This window comes from Lepidochelys kempii, chromosome 1, assembly GCF_965140285.1.
Source record: "Lepidochelys kempii isolate rLepKem1 chromosome 1, rLepKem1.hap1, whole genome shotgun sequence".
NCBI lineage: Eukaryota > Metazoa > Chordata > Testudines > Cheloniidae > Lepidochelys > Lepidochelys kempii.
In genome coordinates this window covers 15,380,125-15,401,460 of record NC_136380.1, presented here as the reverse complement: position 1 = coordinate 15,401,460, position 21,336 = coordinate 15,380,125, and positions in this window count along the sequence as shown.

The following is a 21,336-nucleotide window of genomic DNA, read 5'->3' as shown; positions in this document are numbered from 1 at the left end:
AAGTTTGATGTCTTCAAGTCACCAGGGCCTGATGAAATACATCCTAGAATGGAGCTGACTGAGGAGGTATCTGAGCCATTATTGATTATCTTTGAAAAGTCATGGAAGATGGGAAGATTCCAGAGGACTGGAAGAGGACAAATATAGTGCCAATCTATAAAAAGGGGAATAAGCACAACCAGGGGAATTAAAAACCAGTCAGCTTAACTTCAGTATCCGGAAAGATAATGAAGCAAATAGTTAAGCAATTAATTTGCGCACACCTAGAAGATAATAAGGTGATGAGTAACAGTCAGCACGGATATGTCAAGAACAAATTGAGTCAAACCAACATAATAGCTTTCTTGGACAGGGTAACAAGCCTTGTGGATAGTGGGGAAGCATTAAATGTGGTATATCTTGACTTTAAGTAAGGCTTTTCATACTGTCTCACATGACCTTCTCATAAACAAACTAGGGAAATACAACCTAGTTGGAACTACTATAAGGTGGGTGCATAACTGGTTGGAAAACTGTTCTCAGAGAATAGTCATCAGTGGTTCACAGTCATGCTGGAAGGGCATGTTGAGTGGGGTCCTGCAGAATTCAGTTCTGGGTCAAGTTCTGTTCAATATTTTCATCAGTGATTTAGATAATAGCATAGAGAGTACACTTACAAAGTTTCTGAAGCTGGGAGGGGTTGCAAGTGCTTTGGATGATAAGATTAAAATTCAAAATGATCTGGACAAATGGAAGAAATGGTCAGAAGTAAATAGGATGAAATACAATAAGGACAAATGCAAAGTACTCCACTTAGGAAGGAACAGTCATTTGCACACACACAAAATGGGAAATGACTGCCTAGGAAGGGGTACTGCGGAAAGGGATCTGGGCGTCATAGTGGATCACAAACTAAATATGAGTCAACAGTGTAACACTGTTGCAAACAAAACAAACATCATCCTGGGATATATTAGGAAGAGCGTTATAAGCAAAACATGAGAAGAAATTCTTCTGCTCTACTCTGCCCAGTTCTTGGCTCCACATTTCTGGAAAGATGTGGACAAATTGGAGAAAGTCCGGAGAAGAGCAACAAAAATGATTAAAGGTCTAAAAAACATGACCTCTGAGGGAAGATTGAAAAAATTGGTTTTGTTTAATCTGGAGAAGAGAAGACTGAGAGGGGACATGAATACAGTTTTCAAGTACATAAAAGATTGTTACAAGGAGGAAGGAGAAAAATTGTTCTGCTTAATCTCTGAGGAAAGGACGAAAAGCAATGGGCTCAAATTGCAGCAAGGGCGGTTTAGGTTGGACATTAGGAAAAACTTTCTAACTGTGAGGATGGTTAAGCACTGGAATAAATTGCCCAGGGAGGTTGTGGAATCTCTATCACTTGAGATTTTTAAGAGCAGGTTAGACAAATACCTGTCAGGGATGGTCTAGATAACACTTAGTCCTGCCATGAGTGCAGGGGCCTGAACTACATGATCTCTTGTGGTCCCTTCCAGTCCTACAATTCTATGATTCTATGGTAGGCATAGGTGCTGGAACTGAGGATGTGGGGGGGTGCTGCAGCACCCCATGACTTGAAGTGGTTTCCATTATATACAGAGTTTACAGTTTGGTTAAATGACTCTCAGGACCCCCACTATACAAATTGTTCCAGCACCCCTGATGATAGGAAGTTCCACTGTGCCAGAGAAGCAGAGTTGTCCACAATGGTCTTCATCCTGGAGCTTTAGTCAATCTCTTAGATATCCTGGGCCCAGGCCATTGAGAGCCTTGACGATAAGGACTGAGGCTGTCAACATGGCTCTGTGTTCTTATCGGGGGCCAGGGCAGAGAGCAGAAGATGGGTGCAATGCACTTGCAGCAGCCCACACTGGGGAGGAAACGCTGCAGCGTTCTGTACCAGCATGAGTGTCCCAGGGGCAGATGGCTTCCTGCCTGCAATAAATACACAACACACACAGCCCCTAAAATAAATCTATGAATCTATAAACAGCAGCCTTTCCTGTTACAAACCAGACTCAGAAAGACACTGCAGCTGAGTGGTATGCGATTTCTAAATCCCTTAGAGGGACAACAGAATTTTACCAACTGTCAAATACTGTATTCTATGCATAACATATAAAGGTCTTTTGGGAACCCTGTGAATGCTTCAGATTCTTAAATGCCTTGAAGCCCCACGCCCAGATTGTGGTTGATGCTACCGTGCCTTTGCACCACAGTGGGAGTGCAAAGGGGCTGTAAAGGCAGCTTAGCCAGCTAGCTGAGAATTCACCCATCATGGGGGAATCCCTGGGTGGTACCCAGCCAACATGATGCCCCTTCTTTGCAGTACCCATGCATGTAGATGGGGCCGACGCTGGGAGGGAAAAGGAGCATGTGTGGAGCACTGCTACATTTCACTGATCTCCAACAGGTGTGAGAACCCCTTAAGGACCATTGCAGTTAGCGTAACTTAGAGCAGCCTTTGGGGCAGGGGGACGTCCCAGAGGCAGGGAGCTACAAAGGTAGTTTTGAGCTACCTTTACCCTCTGCTATTCAGCTGCACTGAGCAGAGCTTAGCCTCAGCAGAGAACTGAGTCCAGTTGTGATGCAAGTGGGCAAAAAAGACTGCTGAACTGATTTTTTTTGTTTTTTTTGTTATCATCCTACAAAGCCCCATTGACAAAAGGTGTAACTCACCCTGGTGAGGAGAGCCAATGCAAATCTCTGTGAACCACAGAAGCCCTTACATCTAAATGCGACTCCTACTGCATTTAATGGCAGGACCCCCAGTGCCTCACTGGGACCAGAATTTGGCCCATTACTTGAGATTTAAATGGAAACTGGCAACTTGACTACTTTTTAAAGTTATTTTTTAAAATTCCACTTTCTCAGAGTGTCCCTGTAAACCGGGTGTCCTGACTTAAGACAAACACATTTTCTTAGATTTTAGTCTATAAGGGCTTTTCTATTCCTCTGTTGATGTTTATAAGGGTCTTTCAGAAAGGGGAAAAGTAGCTGACTAGACAGGTGAAAATGACTCGGCTCAAAATGCCACCAAATGCACAAAGAAATCACAATCCCACCCTCCCCCCCCCACACACACACTAAATGTCTGTCATTGCTCACTACTGTAGGTGTTACATGTACAAAATTTGCAGACAGAAATGCAATTGTCAAGTTGATGGTGTGGCCCTTTAAGAAAAAACTCACAGGGGGCTGAGAGACCTGTACAGGCTTTCTTGACTGGGATGAATTTCACCTACAGAGCATCGGAGGTCATCTCTAATGACAAAGCGAATTCGTCAGTCCCGGCTTGGGATTTCTAGGATGGTAATTCCCATCTCAGAAGAATCAATGTCATTGTACTATGGCTTGCCAAGATTTAAATAAAATCCAGTTTGCACATTTATCAATACAGGTTTTTGCATCCCCCCAAAATACTACTCAGTTAGGTTAGAGGTGCACCATTTCAAGGAATTAGTCCACATGTTACCGATCATGCCTAATTCACCATTCCATTGCATCAGTTTTATCTTGGTGTAATTCTACAGAAGTCAGTTTCAGTGGAATTATTCTGATGAAAAATGGAGTAAATGAGTGGATAGTCAAACTCTCTCTATTATAGAGAGATATAATAGAGTTTAACTATGTATATGTATAACAAAAAAGTTAAGTGCAAAGTAAAGCACTCAAAGAGATTTATTCAGCCCTCTTGTGCACATGCATTACGATACAGTCATTAATTACATGATCACATATTGTTTTTTCCACAGGACCTGCCTCATTCACTGCAGAGGATGGATGGGATTCACTGAATGGCTAGTTATTCAATATTTCTTTGTATCACGAGATGTGGGCCCCCCCCATGCCTTATTTTTGAAAACCATCCAAACCAGGCACTGAATACAGAGTAATTAATTTCTTCATGGGCTTTTCTATGTAACGAATTTACCATCACAATGCTCTTCTGAGGTAGGGAGATGTTATCACCCCTAGTTCACACCTGGGGCCAGAGGCACAGAGATAAATGCCAAAACTGAGAAACGCATCCACTAACTTTGGGTGCCAATTTCAAACACCTCAGGCCAGACTTTTCAGAGTACTTAGCATTTTTCTCACACACTGTATGTTCAGAGTACAGTCACCATTGACTTCACTTGCTGTTGTACGTGCTTCCAACCAGACCTCAGGGATACGTCTACACAGCAAAAAAAACCCTGCAGCAGTTAGTCTCAGAGCCCAGGTCAGCTGACTCGGGCTCACACTACGGGGCTAAAAATAGCAGTGTAGACATTTGGGATTAGGCTGGAGGCCAGGCTCTGAAACCCAGTGAGGCGGGAGGGTCTCAGAGCCCAGGGTCCAGCCCGAGCCTGAATGTCTACACTGCTATTTTAGCCTTGCAGTGAGAGCCCAAGTCAGTTTTTTGCTGCCTAGACGTACCTAGGTGTCTCAAGTCAGGTACCCAGAAAAGGAGGAACACAAAAGTAGTCATGTCAGGTGCGTGACTCCCGCATTTGTGGAGGCTGGACCTGAGCTCCAGAAGCTCCTTAGAAGTGGAGGGGGGGAGGGGGCCACTGGCACCGAGACCGTGGCCCTGCCCCCTGCTCTGCCCCAGGCCCTGCTCCTGCTCAGCCCCCTCCCCCAAAAGACCCCCACCCACCCACCGCCATGCCTCTCTGACCCCTCCCCCAAAGGCCCCCTGCCCACACCGCTCTGCCTCTCAGGGGGCGAAGAGGCATGAGTGGTGTGGGGGGGCACAGGGGAGGGGCCAAAGAGGCATGAGAGTCAGGCATGGGGTGGGGCGCAGGGGAAAGGGACAGCGAAGCATGAGCAGCAGGCTGGGGAGGCCTTAGAGGAAGAGGTGGAGCAGGGGCGGGAAGAGGAACGGTGTGGGCAGGGCTGTGGGGGAAGAGCGGGACATGGGAGCGGGACCTCGGGGTGGAGCATGGGCAGGGCCACGGTCCAGACGCCCTTTCGGCCATGGCACTCCAAAGGTAGCATCCTGTTTGGGGAGACTTAGCTCCCCCTAGCCAATTATACCCGCCGCTCATGAACGTAGTGGCCCCAGTGAAGAGGTTGGTTTAATTAACTTGCCCAGCATCCCGTAGGAATTCTGTAGCAGAGGGAAGGATAGAATCCAGTTCTTCCAGGTGGTATTCAACCATTTAAACCACAAGACCATCCTCTCTTTTCCTGCGCTACCATGCCTCATTCATGGCACACCTTCCAATTTCTGCAACATTTTTGAGGTCTAGCTACAACCACTTCCTTCACTACACAATCTTAATGCATCCACAGAGCACCGTCCATTATGTGTACTGAATGAGGCGGGGTCACATGGGAAAAAATAGCATGTGATCATGTAAGGAAAGATGGTATCATAATGCAAACGCACAAGGGGGCTGGATTAAGGTTGCACAGGCAACCTTAATTTTGGCATTTCCTAACGTCTGAGTACTGGACTTTGCAACCTTAACGTTCTATTAAAGTAGGTTTTTAGGGATGTAATTCCTTGGTTTTTAAAAAAGCAAACTGAAAAAAGAAACTCTATAATGTGGAACTGTGTTGACTACAGCCTGCCCCACCTACCGCCAGTCTCCGCCGTTATCTCCCTACATCCTGTCTCCACTTTCTCTTCCTCCTCTACGCTGCCTGAGAACCAGGAGGGAAACGCTGAGAGCACAGGACAGACAATCTCTCTATTCTCAGTTCCAGTACCCAGCACTACAGCTGTTGAGAAGAGCAATTGAAGGGAAAGTAACGGTCAGCTCCTGCAGCCTTGGGGTGGAGCGTGTGTAAGGCCGACAGACTGTGGGCGGCACTGTTAGCTAAGGCTGTAGAGCAGACTCATTTTGTCTCGCGCTCCAAGTGGTCTCGGTGCCACTAGATGGGGCAGAACACTGCACCCAGGAGGTGTGTGGGTTACACAAGCTCAGCGCAGATGAAATCGTTGGAGACTTTAGTTGCCACACAAGCCTCTAATGAATATGTGTGAACTGAGACTTTTGGAGGCTCATAACTCTGCCACATGTCAGTAGATTTTTCACAGGCATAGCAAAATGCACATCCCTGTCAACAGGGTTCCTCTCCTCCCTCTCCCCCGACCCCCCCGCTACACAAATTTATAATCCCTTACTCCAAATTACAGAAGGCTCCAGAGCTTCTCAACGAAATGGCGATAGGAATTTTTTTTTAATATCGGCAAAACACATTTTTGCCTCCTCTCATTTCTGTTTGTTTTTTTTAAAAGCTAGTTACCCAGCGTGGGACATTTCAACCTGAGTGGTTGAAGTTCAGCAAAGTAATGAGCAACTGAGAACAGGGTCTTACACTGGAAAGTGTTAAGCAACCTTAACTCTAGGATGTGCCTCCTGCTCTGCCCCATTTAGCCAGCTCCACATAGCTGGTGTAAATTGGTCACATTCCATTGCCTTCTGTGAAGCCATGATGATTAACCCTAGCTGGCAATTTGGCCCGTGATAAATAACTATATCCAATGTATTCTCACAAACATTTTTATTTCAGAATGTTAAAAAAGCTGTTTTAGAAAGTGGCTTCATAGCATTTGTTTGAAATATTATTCAAGCTTTAATAAAATGATTTGTCCTTAACGTTATTGTGCAAATCCTGGGGTTTAGATCTTTTCATGCATCCAGCTGGCTCTGTATTTGTGGTGTATTTTCAACTCCCTTTTCATCTTATGTTATTTAGGCTGCTCTCCTTGTCTGCATGGATTACATTTGTTATAGAAAACTCCCAACCGCTTGTTTATGTTAGACTGCAAGATGGAAAGTGCCTTAATCATACTACAGCAGACAGGGAAAGGGTGTTCCGCACCCAAATACAAAAGGCCTTTGACAGGGGGGAAAAAAAGGCAAAATCTGAATACAATTAACAATGCCTTTGTCAAGAAAGTGATAAAAGAGTCCCAGAGGGAACATCCCTGTTTCCTGTTAGAAAACAGACCCTGAAGACAACCACTAATGTCTCCTAAGTTAACCACTGTATGGTGCTTGCTTGAAAAACACATCCAGCCGCTTTGCTCGTGCTGCTGTTACCTGCTCGGCAAAGGGTTGAAAAGGGAGCTCTGGAGGTATGTGGTTACCCAGCTACAGGTGAATACAATTCAGTATTACAACCCATGTGCTTTTTCTTAACCTTCCACTGCGGCCGCCATACAAAGCTAAAGATAGAGGTAGCTCTCCTCTGCTGCTTTCTCTCAGAGCTTGTTGCAAGTATGTTTCAAATGGAATCATTCATGGCATCATAGAATCATAGAATCATAGAATATCAGGGTTGGAAGGGACCCCAGAAGGTCATCTAGTCCAACCCCCTGCTCGAAGCAGGACCAATTCCCAGTTAAATCATCCCAGCCAGGGCTTTGTCAAGCCTGACCTTAAAAACCTCTAAGGAAGGAGATTCTACCACCTCCCTAGGTAACGCATTCCAGTGTTTCACCACCCTCATAGTGAAAAAGTTTTTCCTAATATCCAATCTAAACCTCCCCCACTGCAACTTGAGACCATTACTCCTCGTTCTGTCATCTGCTACCATTGAGAACAGTCTAGAGCCATCCTCTTTGGAACCCCCTTTCAGGTAGTTGAAAGCAGCTATCAAATCCCCCCTCATTCTTCTCTTCTGCAGACTAAACAATCCCAGCTCCCTCAGCCTCTCCTCATAAGTCATGTGTTCTAGACCCCTAATCATTTTTGTTGCCCTTCGCTGGACTCTCTCCAAGTTATCCACATCCTTCTTGTAGTGTGGGGCCCAAAACTGGACACAGTACTCCAGATGAGGCCTCACCAATGTCGAATAGAGGGGAACGATCACATCCCTCGATCTGCTCGCTATGCCCCTACTTATACATCCCAAAATGCCATTGGCCTTCTTGGCAACAAGGGCACACTGCTGACTCATATCCAGCTTCTCATCCACTGTCACCCCTAGGTCCTTTTCCGCAGAACTGCTGCCTAGCCATTCGGCCCCTAGTCTGTAGCGGTGCATTGGATTCTTCCGTCTTAAGTGCAGGACCCTGCACTTATCCTTATTGAACCTCATCAGATTTCTTTTGGCCCAATCCTCCAATTTGTCTAGGTCCTTCTGTATCCTATCCCTCCCCTCCAGCATATCTACCACTCCTCCTAGTTTAGTATCATCCGCAAATTTGCTGAGAGTGCAATCTACACCATCCTCCAGATCATTTATGAAGATATTGAACAAAACCGGCCCCAGGACTGACCCCTGGGGCACTCCACTTGACACCGGCTGCCAACTAGACATGGAGCCATTGATCACTACCCGTTGAGCCCGACAATCTAGCCAGCTTTCTACCCACCTTATAGTGCATTCATCCAGCCCATACTTCCTTAACTTGCTGACAAGAATACTGTGGGAGACCATGTCAAAAGCTTTGCTAAAGTCAAGAAACAATACATCCACTGCTTTCCCTTCATCCACAGAACCAGTAATCTCATCATAAAAGGCAATTAGATTAGTCAGGCATGACCTTCCCTTGGTGAATCCATGCTGGCTGTTCCTGATCACTTTCCTCTCATGCAAGTGCTTCAGGATTGATTCTTTGAGGACCTGCTCCATGATTTTTCCAGGGACTGAGGTGAGGCTGACTGGCCTGTAGTTCCCAGGATCCTCCTTCTTCCCTTTTTTAAAGATTGGCACTACATTAGCCTTTTTCCAGTCATCCGGGACTTCCCCCGTTCGCCACGAGTTTTCAAAGATAATGGCCAATGGCTCTGCAATCACAGCCGCCAATTCCTTCAGCACTCTCGGATGCAACTCGTCCGGCCCCATGGACTTGTGCACGTCCAGCTTTTCTAAATAGTCCCTAACCACCTCTATCTCCACAGAGGGCTGGCCATCTCTTCCCCATTTTGTGATGCCCAGCGCAGCAATCTGGGAGCTGACCTTGTTAGTGAAGACAGAGGCAAAAAAAGCATTGAGTACATTAGCTTTTTCCACATCCTCTGTCACTAGGTTGCCTCCCTCATTCAGTAAGGGGCCCACACTTTCCTTGGCTTTCTTCTTGTTGCCAACATACCTGAAGAAACCCTTCTTGTTACTCTTGACATCTCTTGCTAGCTGCAGCTCCAGGTGCGATTTGGCCCTCCTGATATCATTCCTACATGCCCAAGCAATATTTTTATACTCTTCCCTGGTCATATGTCCAACCTTCCACTTCTTGTAAGCTTCTTTTTTATGTTTAAGATCCGCTAGGATTTCACCATTAAGCCAAGCTGGTCGCCTGCCATATTTACTATTCTTTTGACTCATCGGGATGGTTTGTCCCTGTAACCTCAACAGGGATTCCTTGAAATACAGCCAGCTCTCCTGGACTCCTTTCCCCTTCATGTTAGTCCCCCAGGGGATCCTGGCCATCCGTTCCCTGAGGGAGTCGAAGTCTGCTTTCCTGAAGTCCAGGGTCCGTATCCTGCTGCTTACCTTTCTTCCCTGCGTCAGGATCCTGAACTCAACCAACTCATGGTCACTGCCTCCCAGATTCCCATCCACTTTTGCTTCCCCTACTAATTCTACCCGGTTTGTGAGCAGCAGGTCAAGAAAAGCGCCCCCCCAGTTGGCTCCTCTAGCACTTGCGCCAGGAAATTGTCCCCTACGCTTTCCAAAAACTTCCTGGTTTGTCTATGCACTGCTGTATTGCTCTCCCAGCAGATATCAGGAAAATTAAAGTCACGCATGAGAATCAGGGCATGCGATCTAGTAGCTTCCGTGAGCTGCCGGAAGAAAGCCTCATCTACCTCATCCCCCTGGTCCGGTGGTCTATAGCAGACTCCCACCACTACATCACTCTTGTTGCACACACTTCTAAACTTAATCCAGAGACACTCAGGTTTTTCTACAGTTTCGTACCGGAGCTCTGAGCAGTCATACTGCTCCCTTACATACAGTGCTACTCCCCCACCTTTTCTGCCCTCCATCACACAAACTCCGAGCAGGAAATGAAGCTTAGTGCAATGGAACTTCCGTGCCCTGTCTGGATTCATTTTTTCCCAGATTCACATCTCACCATGCACTTCTCTTCATCGCAAAAGGCTGCAACGAAACCCCACTCTGGCTTTCTGCAGATTTGACCCCCACGCACGCTGTTTGGATTTCACTAATCGGGAAGCAGGACATGAAACCGTGTTGCGATACTTTCAGATTTATTACTGTGATCTCCTGATACAGAGGATGTGAAACGTGGACCTCTGAAACGGTGGGACAAAGAACAAAAAAAGAGGGCCACACTTAGGAAAGAAAGAAAAAAAGCAGGAGGCGGAACAGGAAGCTTGAAATCCATGTGGAATTAATGACTTTAACAGGTACAGCATGTTTCTTCCTTGGGGCCAGTTTCATTACTCAGAAGGCATTGATTAAACATCTCAGCAGTGTTATGGTTTATTCATTTAGCATGAAATTCACCCTATTGAGGGGGAACAATGCAAGGTATATGTACACCACTTGAGACAAGTCTTATCATTAGGACTTAAATGGTGCAGCTATTGCTGCCAACTACCAGCATTCAAAAATCCTGAGTCAGGCCCCCAAATCATGAGATTGACTTAAATACCATGAGGATTTTTTAAAGTACATTTTGGGTTCTTTTTATTTGTCTTGTACATGAGCTCAATACAAGAATAAGTGAATGAAATTTTATGGCCTGTGTTCTGCAAGATGTCCGTTTAGATGATCTAATGGTCCCTTCTGACCTGAAAGACTATGTATCCTTCTGGTTATTCATCCTTTGGGGTTCACATTTTCAAACTTTTCTCCACAGCCCATGAGGGATGGACATTTCCATTTCATATAAAAATGATAGATGAGATTCTCAAATAGCACATGACTCTGAGAGCCGGGACTTGAAGAAAAAACACCAAATAGCACAACATTTGTGACAAAATTGTGAGAGCTGGCAACACAAGGATGAACTAGGATGAATTTCACCCTTAATAAATGGATTAAGTTTCTTTTATATTATGCTGGTTCTAACTGTGAGAGCATTGACTTAAGTGGGACTATTCATATGATTAAAATTAAGCATGTGCTTAAAAGTTTTGCTGTAGCCAGAGTGGTCATCACCACAGGTGCTGGCTTCTAATTTTCTCTGGGGGTGCTCAACCCCCGCTCAGTCCCAGACCCTGCCCCCACTCCACCCTTTCCCCCAATGCCCCACCCCTGCCCTGCCGTTTCCCGTCCCTGCTCCACCCTGTCCACACTCCAGCCCTTCCCCCAAAGCCTCACCCCCGCTCCACCCTACCCTGCCTCTTCCCCGCCTCTTTCCGCCCCCTCCCCTGAGTGCGCCCCATCCCCTCCTCTCCCCCTCAGCACCTCCTGCATGCCGCAGAACAGCTGTTCCGCAGCGTTCAGGAGGCGCTGGGAGGGAGGGGGAGGATTTGATTGACGGAGGCCACCGGCGGGCAGGAGTGGGGGGAAGGAAGGGAGCTGGCTGCCAGTGGGTGCTAAGCACCCACTAATTTTTCTCTGTGGGTGCTCCAGCCATGGAGCACCCATGGAGTTAGTGCCTATGGTCAGCACCCTGGAGAACTGAGTCCTATAAGGGGAAATTACTGATATCTCAGCTTTCTTTAAGTGGAAACTGTTGGTAAATGCTGTCCTTTGGAAGTGGAAACCTCCAGACTTTTAGCATTCTATATGTTAGAGTTGGGCCCCAAGTCAAAGTTCAGATCTGATTCAATTGAATTTTCTGAGTGTGGGGATATTTAGATTGGGTGTTCCATTTTGGCCAACGTAAAGCAAACCCTACATTGTGAAATACAAATCTGGACCCAAATACCTTCAAAAATTCAGTAAGTTGGGGGCAAAGGGAAGAGATGGATTCACAACCAATGTTGCAGGCCCATCTCTACAGTTTATGGATAATAAAGCATTGCTATTCTCCATCAAACAGTGTTGTTGCCCAATTTGCTATTTGAATAATACAAAGTTATTTCAAAAGCATTATCTATGTAACCTTTCTGGCAACTGCCAATGGAAGTAACAGAGGCCAGGTTCAAACTGTCTAGGGGTCCTTTGTCTAAAATAAAAGGGTGACTCGAGCACCTACCCAGAGCCATACTTCTATTCTCATTCTAAGAAAGTAAAATACAACCTCCCTGTTCACCTTCCTCTTGCAAGCACTCAGCAGGCAATTGGGAATAGGGAACTGCAAGTTTTTAATTTGGGGAAAAGGGAAAACAGTAGAAACACGTTAACTTTCTATATATTTACACACAAGAAAATAAGCAACCCACATCCATGCATCAACCCCCACAGTTCCAAACACTCACCTGATTTAAGGAGGCCTGGAACTCTTAGTCTCACCACGAACCCTACACACTTAAAACTTCACTCATGGGTCCAGCTAGACTCAGCGGTAGTTGAGGTGTGGCTTTCCTCCATTGATTGCCCAGAAAGAACCACTCCACCGGTGCCTGTGTGCAGCTCCTCTAGCTGAGCGGGTGGGCCAGGACACTGTGAAGTCAGCTCTGTAGTGCCCTGTATCAATGGTACTACAAAGTCACCTCTGCACCACTAGTGGTCCAGTCAGGTCTTACCTGAACCCTTCCTGTATTGTTGTTTACACTGGTAGCAAAATCAGTAGGGAAACATTTACCTCCTAGGACAAAGAGTGTATTCCAGATGATGAATTGTAAAAAGCCAAAAGAAACTTTAAAGAAAGAAAATTGATGGCATTGAATAACAGGAGCGGAGACGGAAAAGACCTATTGAGCTATGTAGTCCTGCAAGCACAGGATTGTTCATTATAGAACATTTCCTAGTGCTTTAACTGGTCTCATTTGGAATAGTGATGGGGGTTAGCCCACTTCCCTTGGGAGATTGTCTGACAAGCTGACACACCTCACTGTTTAGAAACCTTTCCTGAAAGTTGGCTGAAATGTTCCTCTTAATTTCACCCTTTTATCCCTTGCTATGATCCCTTGGGCCTGTCTCAAAATTCATCTCCATTCTTGTTGCTTATACCCTTCTAATACTCTTAAGCACTTATGTTCCTCCTTTAGCCGCTGTTTATACCTGCCGAAGTGTGTATCAGGAATGATCTACAGAACCACAAAGAAAATGAGTTTGAAACACTCTGGAGTAGCCAGCTTAGGCATTGAAGGCATCCCAAAGCACCTAAATGACTAAGTCCCACAGTCAATTTAGGCACTTTTGAAAATTTGACCCTCTATTTGTAGTCAGGAGCAAGTGGTCCTTCACAGGTTTATGTCTGACACTGTGTCATGACATATGGAATCAGAATCCTTCTTAAACAGGAGGGGTGAATCCTGGCTCCAGTGGGGCTAGAATGTCACCCAACATGTTTATGAAAGAAAACAAAGACATAATTCCAATAGAAACAAACAGGCTTCAACACAGCTCAAGTCCCAACTTTGTCACCCTTGTTTACCAAAGACCATACTACTTGGGATGATATATATAGACTTGGCAGAAGTCCATTTTAAAAAATAATTTCTATGTATAATATCAGTGTTTATATTTAAGCATTTTTTCCAGTTTATATCTATTTAAATTTTCATAGTTTTGGGAAATAATGCATGGACTCATATAATAATTATTTAATGACAATAGATGTTGAGAGTCAAAAAGCCAAAGCTTTGTAATCATTAAAACAAAACTGTCAACATCGCATATCAAAATACACAAAGTAAATATCCTTAAATAAAAGTTCTCAAGCACCATTTTTCTTACTTTGTCTATCTGTAAATTTTGATTATTTTGATTAAAATATTTTTTCTTTGGTTTGTGTGTAAGGTGAAATCAATGTTTAATGACATTTACTGATATGTAAGCAGGGTCTGAATGAACTCTCCCCGACAGCTAGATGAGAGTGGAAGAGACTTCAGGAGCAAACTGTATTTACATGAACACACCTATTCCGCTTAGCTATCCAGCAGATAGAGCGGTGTTGCTCAAAGTAATCAACTTTGGCTGGTGATGGGTTACAAATCACGTTAGTACTGAATGCAGGGGTAGTGAAATGCTGTTATCAATGTTGTTGTCTTTATTGTATGAATAGAGGGGAGCAGAATTGTGTTTAACCTGCCCCAAATGAGGGGGTCACCCTCAGCTGAAAGGACCTCATTAAGCCAGGGGCTCAAATGCCAGAGCCCTGTGAAAGTAAGATGGGTGGGGATAGGTATCCTGGCCAGGAGCTGTGGATACTCCCTAAGGATCCCAGTCTGGTTTAGCCTGTTCCTCCCCACTGTTCAAAGATGGGGCTAAATAGGCTTCTTGAGGAGCCTTTTTGTTATGTTAAGTACTCAATGAGAGCTGAAATCACTTGTGGTGAGGCAGTGTTTCTACCCAGCTTTCTGAAAGCTTAAAAATCACTAAGAGACTGACCTACAAAGGTCACAGCAGAGAGGCAGGTGGCAGCAGGAGGTGACTGATGGGTGGCTAGCGGGAACAACCAGTGAAAGTGGCAAGCAATTGGCTGGCAAAAGTGGTGAGCAGTTGGCTAGTGAGGAACAGCAGCTGCCAGGAGGGCCAGCCACAGCAAGTGCTCAGATGGCAGAGCAAGCCAGTTGTCTTCATTCCTGGGTGGGAGGAGAACTCACACAGATGCACCTCTGAACCCTGGGTCCTGACTGTGAGTGGGCTGTGAGTGGGGGAGCAGAGGGGGGCACAGTAGGGGAATTTTTGGTTTTAGAACTCAAGAACATGAGGCAGAAGACTCTGCCCCACGCACTCTGGGGTGGGAGTCTTGCTCACAGGTTTAGGTTTATGAATCCTGCTTGTGGCATTTTCCCTAATTAATGTCGGGTGACTTCCCTCCTTTCATTAAAAGTTTCTGAGCTTGCGGGTGGGGAAGCATTGCATCTCAGAGGGGCCCAAGGGTGGTGTGTAATTTTCCCAGGTTACTGGGTAGGGGCTTGAGCTGGTTCTGTGTTGTACTGTTGAAAAGGAACCTCAAGATATTGAACCCGGCTCTGGTTGCTGCCAGCTCCACCTGGCAGAAGGGTTATAGATACAAATCTAATCTTTCCAAATCTAGCTATGTAGCATGCAAATATACCCAATGGCTGAATACTACACTGCAAAAGAAACATATCATTATATGGGTTGAATGTGCTACCCTTTTTTATGCCATAATTCCTAGTGAAGTTGAATTTCACCTGGTCTAGAGCTGAAACCACGTAAAACCAAGTTTTTTATTCAAAACTCTGGCCAAGTCTGTGAACCCGACCTAGGCTTTGGATTGCAATGAAATCCAGAACCAGTTCTGCGGGGTTCCACAAGAAGAATTTTGCATAGCTTTAGCCAGTGGTAGGCAACACAGCTGAGCTACAATATGTTAGCGATCCCTCTGAGGTGATCCCATATTTATCATCATCCTGTAGTTGGGACTGGTTGGAAAATAGATTAAAGTCATAAAACCAGAGGAAGAATGTCTTCCCACGACGTTTTTTTAAAGGGCCGAAGTTTTCAACTAGGATTTGCCATGACAGATTAAAGTACATGTTCAGACTCCACTTCTTAATGGGCTACATCTGCTTAATGTAATTTTGCGTTTGAACTGGGTGTCTTGTCAGGAACAGTGCCGTCTGAGCTGCATTCAGCAGTATTCACTTTCCCCAGAATCAGATAAACTCAGCCCAATAAATTAATTTTACCGCTTTCCTTATCACCCTGTTATCATCCCGAGTGATTTAGTTTGTGCTTCACAAACTGAAATGAAAGAAACCAAACTCCCAAATTGAATAAAAAAATACTTTTTTTGGAAACACTTAATCTCATGATGGATAATTATTCTGAGCTCTATTTTTTCAGGATGTTTTGTTCAAAGGGATCTATTTCATTAGGAAACTGTTGCCCAGTCCTCAGCTGGTGAGAATCAGCAGAGAGATTTATAGCTGTTAAGGGTCTGATCCTTGGTGTTTTTAGTATGTCTGTCTTGTGACGTGCACCCAGCTGAGATATTATATTAGCCACAGACTATTATTTTTAACAATATCAATAGAGTTTTATTTATGGAGCATGGTTTCATACATACTATATCCTAAACTCCTTCACATAACTAAACAACGTGGGAGGAAGGATGGTTCTGTGGTTGAAACACTGGTTGGCAATATTGGTTCACGTTCCCTGTTGGGCCTTAGGCAAGTCATTTAACTTTGAGGTGCTGAATGCTTCTTGTGACATACTGACAGCTCAACTCCTGTAGAAGGCAGTGGTAGATAAGGGCACATAATGAGCAAGAGGAGGCACTCAGAACCTGGCAGGACTGGGCCACAGGTAGGGAGGTCAAGGTAGCAGGAGTTGGAAATAAGTCTCTAACCACCCAAGGTGAGATTGTGCAGAGAGGAGCTCAGTGCTGATGAGTGGAGAATCGGAAAATGTATACGGGCTTACCTGAAAATTTGCTTTCTTTGAGCAATAAGATCCACAGATCCATGACAATGGATGCATCAACCTGCCTGTGAGAGAACCTGATATATGAGGTATTGGCAGCAGGGGAAAACCTGCCTCCTGAAGTTTCCTCCAGCTGAGGTAACTTTTACAGCCAGGATGATACAAATCTGGTTTCCAGAATTAGAGATGGTGTTAAATATTCTTGGAAGAAAAACATGACAATTTCTCCTATTGCAGAGCATGATAAATTCCACATGATGACAACAAACCCAAATCCTTGGATGTCCATTTCCATCTCTGTTCTGGATGACTCATTTTAATCCAGGGTGGGCTGGATCTGTGGACCTTATTCCTCGAAGAAAGGACGTTTTCAGGTAAGCACAGAAAATGTTTCCTATTCTTCATGCTAACTTCAATGAGATCCACTACAATGAGATTTTCATAGCAATGTGCCTCCAGGCTGGGCAGCAGGATCATCCTTGAAATATGGGTATTCAAAATTAGGTATATGATATATTAATATCTCATCCATCTTCCCCTGGAGACTAAGGCATTGAAAAGACTTTTCCACTAGGCATTAGCTAAGACTGGATGACCGATATGCAGAATTTGGTGAACCAGTGGCCATCCAGGAGACAGGACCACTCTGCCCTGAGATTGTCAGTGCTCCGAAGAGCTGGACTTTGATGCTTAATGAAAGGAGGGAAATCTATCAGATTTACTTAGGGAATGAATGTTATGGCAATTGTGCAGACGAGATAGTAGCCATCTGGATGCCACTCAAATGGATAGGGCGTAGAATGACACCTCCTATAGGGGTTCAATCTGGGCAGGGCTAGAACAAGCAGGATGAGGTTCCAAGGTCATCCAGTATGTCCATGTGTGGTGGCAATAGGGTGGATGCCCTATGGAAGCATTCCATGCTGGGATTTGTTCCAAAAATCCATTTCTTGACCATGCTAAGAACATTATACAATAGAGACTTGTCCTTTGTGCTCCGGCACTTTTATACACCCACCACAAAGCTCTCCTGCAGGAACTCCAGCCTACGTTTCACTAGTTTAACAGTGGACTATGGACTTTGTATCAGCCAGTAGAATAAGTTCTATTTGTTGAATTCTTTTTTGGGGCCCATGAGAACCACAATCCCCTCAACCAGGTGTTGATTTTAAATGTGTCTGGTGCAGGACTGGTTTGCCATAGCAGATCTCCTCTGGGAGAAAGGGACATCTGCAGATCTAATGCTAGGTTAATCAGGCATGAGAGCCACACACTCTTCAGCCAGTCTCACTGCTTCTGTCCTGTGCCTATCTTTTGTATTGTCCTGGAGAGCGGTGGAAAAGGTGGGGAGATATAGGCAAGGTGGTGCAGAGAGTGGAGTGCACTCGGACTGGGAGAAGGGTGAGGTAGAAATAAATAAATGGAGAGTCAAGAGGCCCCTTACTGTTTTCCATGTCTGGGTCACTATAGCCATCTCCCGGGGTGTGTGTGTGTGTGTGTGTAGGCAAGGCGAAGTTGGGAACAATAAACCTGGACAAGGGCATGATGACCTGGGGCAATGGCTTAGAAGGACAACCCACTACTTTCCCAGTCTTTTAGGCATGGAAAGAAGCCCATATCCCTCCATTACAACATGTCAGGGTGCAGGAGGAGGGATCTATAGTTATAGCTTGTCTAGGGCAGCTGCAGACCTCCTAAGCGTAGTTTCACAATCCTCAGTACTCTCTTGCCTGGAAGAGTCTATTTTTCTTCTTCTTTTTTCAGTGTATTATACTGTTTGATTCTAGCTCCGATTTGGGCAGCTGGCCTTCCTCACCTACAGAGGAAGAAGTCCCGTTCTGGGAGTGTGTGTACACACACCCCTTCAGGAATCAGCACATCTATGGCCTTTTCAGCCCTGATCTGCCATGCTGCACTCTGTGAAGGTGAGCAGGGGAACCCAACACTGAGGATTATCTGCCATGGTGCGAAGGTGAGTAGAGGAAATAATGAGGTGGCCCTCTGGGTGGCTAGAGCACTGGACAGTGACTTTAGGAGACCCAAGCACTAGTCCTGACTCTACAGAGTGAAGCAGCTGAGAACCTGCCCAAAGCCTGGGAGGGACAGAGCGGTCGACTGGGGATGCCAGCGAATGACAGGGCTGGATCTTCCCCCAAGCTGCAAGGGGGCTGAAGTACCCATTGCCATGCAGCTGTGGGCCTCAGCACAAAGAAGAGAAACGCTCAGATAGCACTGAAGGGTGGGGGGAAGGGCACGGGGCTATAAATACCTAGATGAAAGGAAGATAAATAGGGCTTGATTCTCCACTTCCTTGCACTGTGTGTGGTCAGGAACACTAAGGGATTGTAAAATGGCATCAAGTTAGAATGCTGGCATTTTACACCCTCTCTCCCCTTGCTTTGCACCAATGTAAGTGACTACAAAGAGTCTCAGGCCCATAGAGTTGATTCGAGTTTGTGACATAGACTGAAGCAAGTCCGTGCAGGGCTTTAAAACCAAGGTAAGTAGTTTTGACCTGAATCTTGAAATGAATGGGAAGCCAAGAGAGTTATCTGAAGGTGGAGTGATGTAGATTGGACTGGATTGCGGTGTCTGTGTGAGAAGGCAGGCAGTAGTCTTATGTACATGCTGGAGTAAGGAGGGCTGGTAACTGAGGAGACCCCAGAGAAGAAAGTTCAACAATCAAGTCAAAGGGGGATGGAGTTACAGATTGCTTCTCAAGATTGTGTTTTAAAATATAATCTGATTGTTTTTCAAGCCAAAAGGTTTCAGGCCTTAGGGGTTTCGGGCGCTGGAGGTGAAGTCAGGAGAAATGTGTCATGGAATTTGAAAACCTTGCATTTCATTTCCAGGTTTCAAAAACGGGTCAGTTTCAAGAATGACTTTTGTAGTTTCCACTTTGAAACCAGGAGGAAAACTCACCTTTTTTCACTAACAATGGAGCCTAATTCCGAGCAAAAACCAAACTCAATCTCCAACATCTGACTTTTGGAATTCGAAGTTTTATTATGGATGAGCATTGGTTTGCGTCAACAATGTGCAAAATGTCAAGTTTTCTCACATTTTCACCGTGGAAGACATATCAGGAAGAACAAGAGTTCCAGAGGGCAAAATGGCCCAGAACAATGTGAACAAATCCTGATGAAATCTCACTTTCACAGAGCGCTAGGAATTGTATGCCACTGTCTCACTGATCAGTGCTCCTTGAGCTGGTGCAGAGGGGAATGGGCCCATGACTAGCTCATCCCTGCATCTTGGGGCCCTGTACACCTGGTCATCCCAAGGGAGAAGTCCCTGTGCTCCCAACCAAGCACAGGGACTGCAATTGTGACAGAACCTTGCACAAGCTGCACAAAGATGTGTGGGTCGGGGGCGCTAGCATACCCATGTCAGGTCTGCCACAATCTTCCCCATTGTATTTCCCTTTAATGCAGCCCCTTGCATCATTTCATGGCGTATGAGCACCTAGGGAACCACCAGCTGCTCCCTAATGACTGGATTATGAGGCATCCCAGTACATGGGGTTCTAAGGTGCTCTGTGCTTCTAGCCCTAATGGAACAGCTAGCAGTAGAAGGAGAGACTCTCCCCTGGCCTGACCAGCCTTTGGTGTATTAAGGGAGCAGTGGCATAGCCTGAGTTTTCCCCTGAAACACCTTTAGGAAGGGGTAGCAACCAGCAGGCCAGCCCGTGTCTGAGGAGGGATCACGTCCCAGTCTACGGAAGACAATAGTAAGGTTCAGTAGCCCAAGGCGAGTGGGACAAGTGGGGGTTTTCCTGGAAATTGTGGGGCTGCAGAATCCCAAACCTCAGTGCAAGTCAGAAGGGTGGGTCCCAACCCTAGGGACCCATTTGCAGCCCAAGCCAAACACCTCAGGGTTTGTACAGCCCTAAAGCTGTCCCAAAGCTACCATGAATTCACACTATTTGCCTTATGTGGAATGGGTTGCAGGGGATTTGCTGAATGCAGCCTAATTTCCACGTGTCTTATGATGAAACCTGTACTGCAGCCATTAAGATAGCATTGGCTCCTCCAGATGTGACAGTAAATCTGCACAGGCATACATTTTAACAGCCTGCTGGGTTCAGAAGACATTTTATGATCTGGATGTATGAGGTTGTTTAGTGTCAGAGTAAAAAAAATTGCAAAGAGCTCCTACTAAATCTTTGAGTGTTCACTAGCCAGGCTATGGATCAGAAACCAGTAAGGGCATTTGGGGCGTATTAGGCCATCTTTGCATCAGAGTAGGGGCTAGATCATCAGCTGGTGTAAATCAGTGTATTATTATTAGATTTATGCAAAATAATTGACTTACACGGTATACTGATAGATTCCAAGGCCAGAAGGGACTGTTGTGATCATCTAGTCTGACCTCCTGTATAGCCCAGTTCATAGAACTTCTCCCAAGTAATTTCTTTTGAGCTAGAGCAGATCTTTAGACAAACATTCAATCTTGATTTTAAAAATTGTCAGTGATGGAGAATCTACCACCACTAGATTGAAGTCCACTATCAAATATTTGCTCCCCAAGTAGGTACTCATAGATTGTGATCAAGTAATTCCTTGCTCTTCTCTTTGTCAAGCTAAAGAGATTGAGCTCCTTGTGTCTATCACTATACAACATGGTTTCTAATCCTTTAATCATTTTTGTGTCTCTTTTCTGAACCCTCAACAGTTTATCAACATCCTTCTTGAATTGTGGAGACCAGAACTAGACGTAATATTCCAGCAGTGCCAAATACAGCGGTAAAATACTCTCTCTATATCTACTTAATATTCCTGTTTCTACATCCCAGGATTGCAGTGACCCTTTTGGCCACAGCGCCATACTGGGCGCTCTTGTTCTGCTGATTATCCACCATAGCCCCCAAATCCTTTTCAGAGGCACTGCTTCCCAGGATAGAGTGCCCCTCCCTGTAAGGGTGGCCTACAGTCTTTGTTCCTAGATGCAAACATTTACATTTAGCTGTATTAA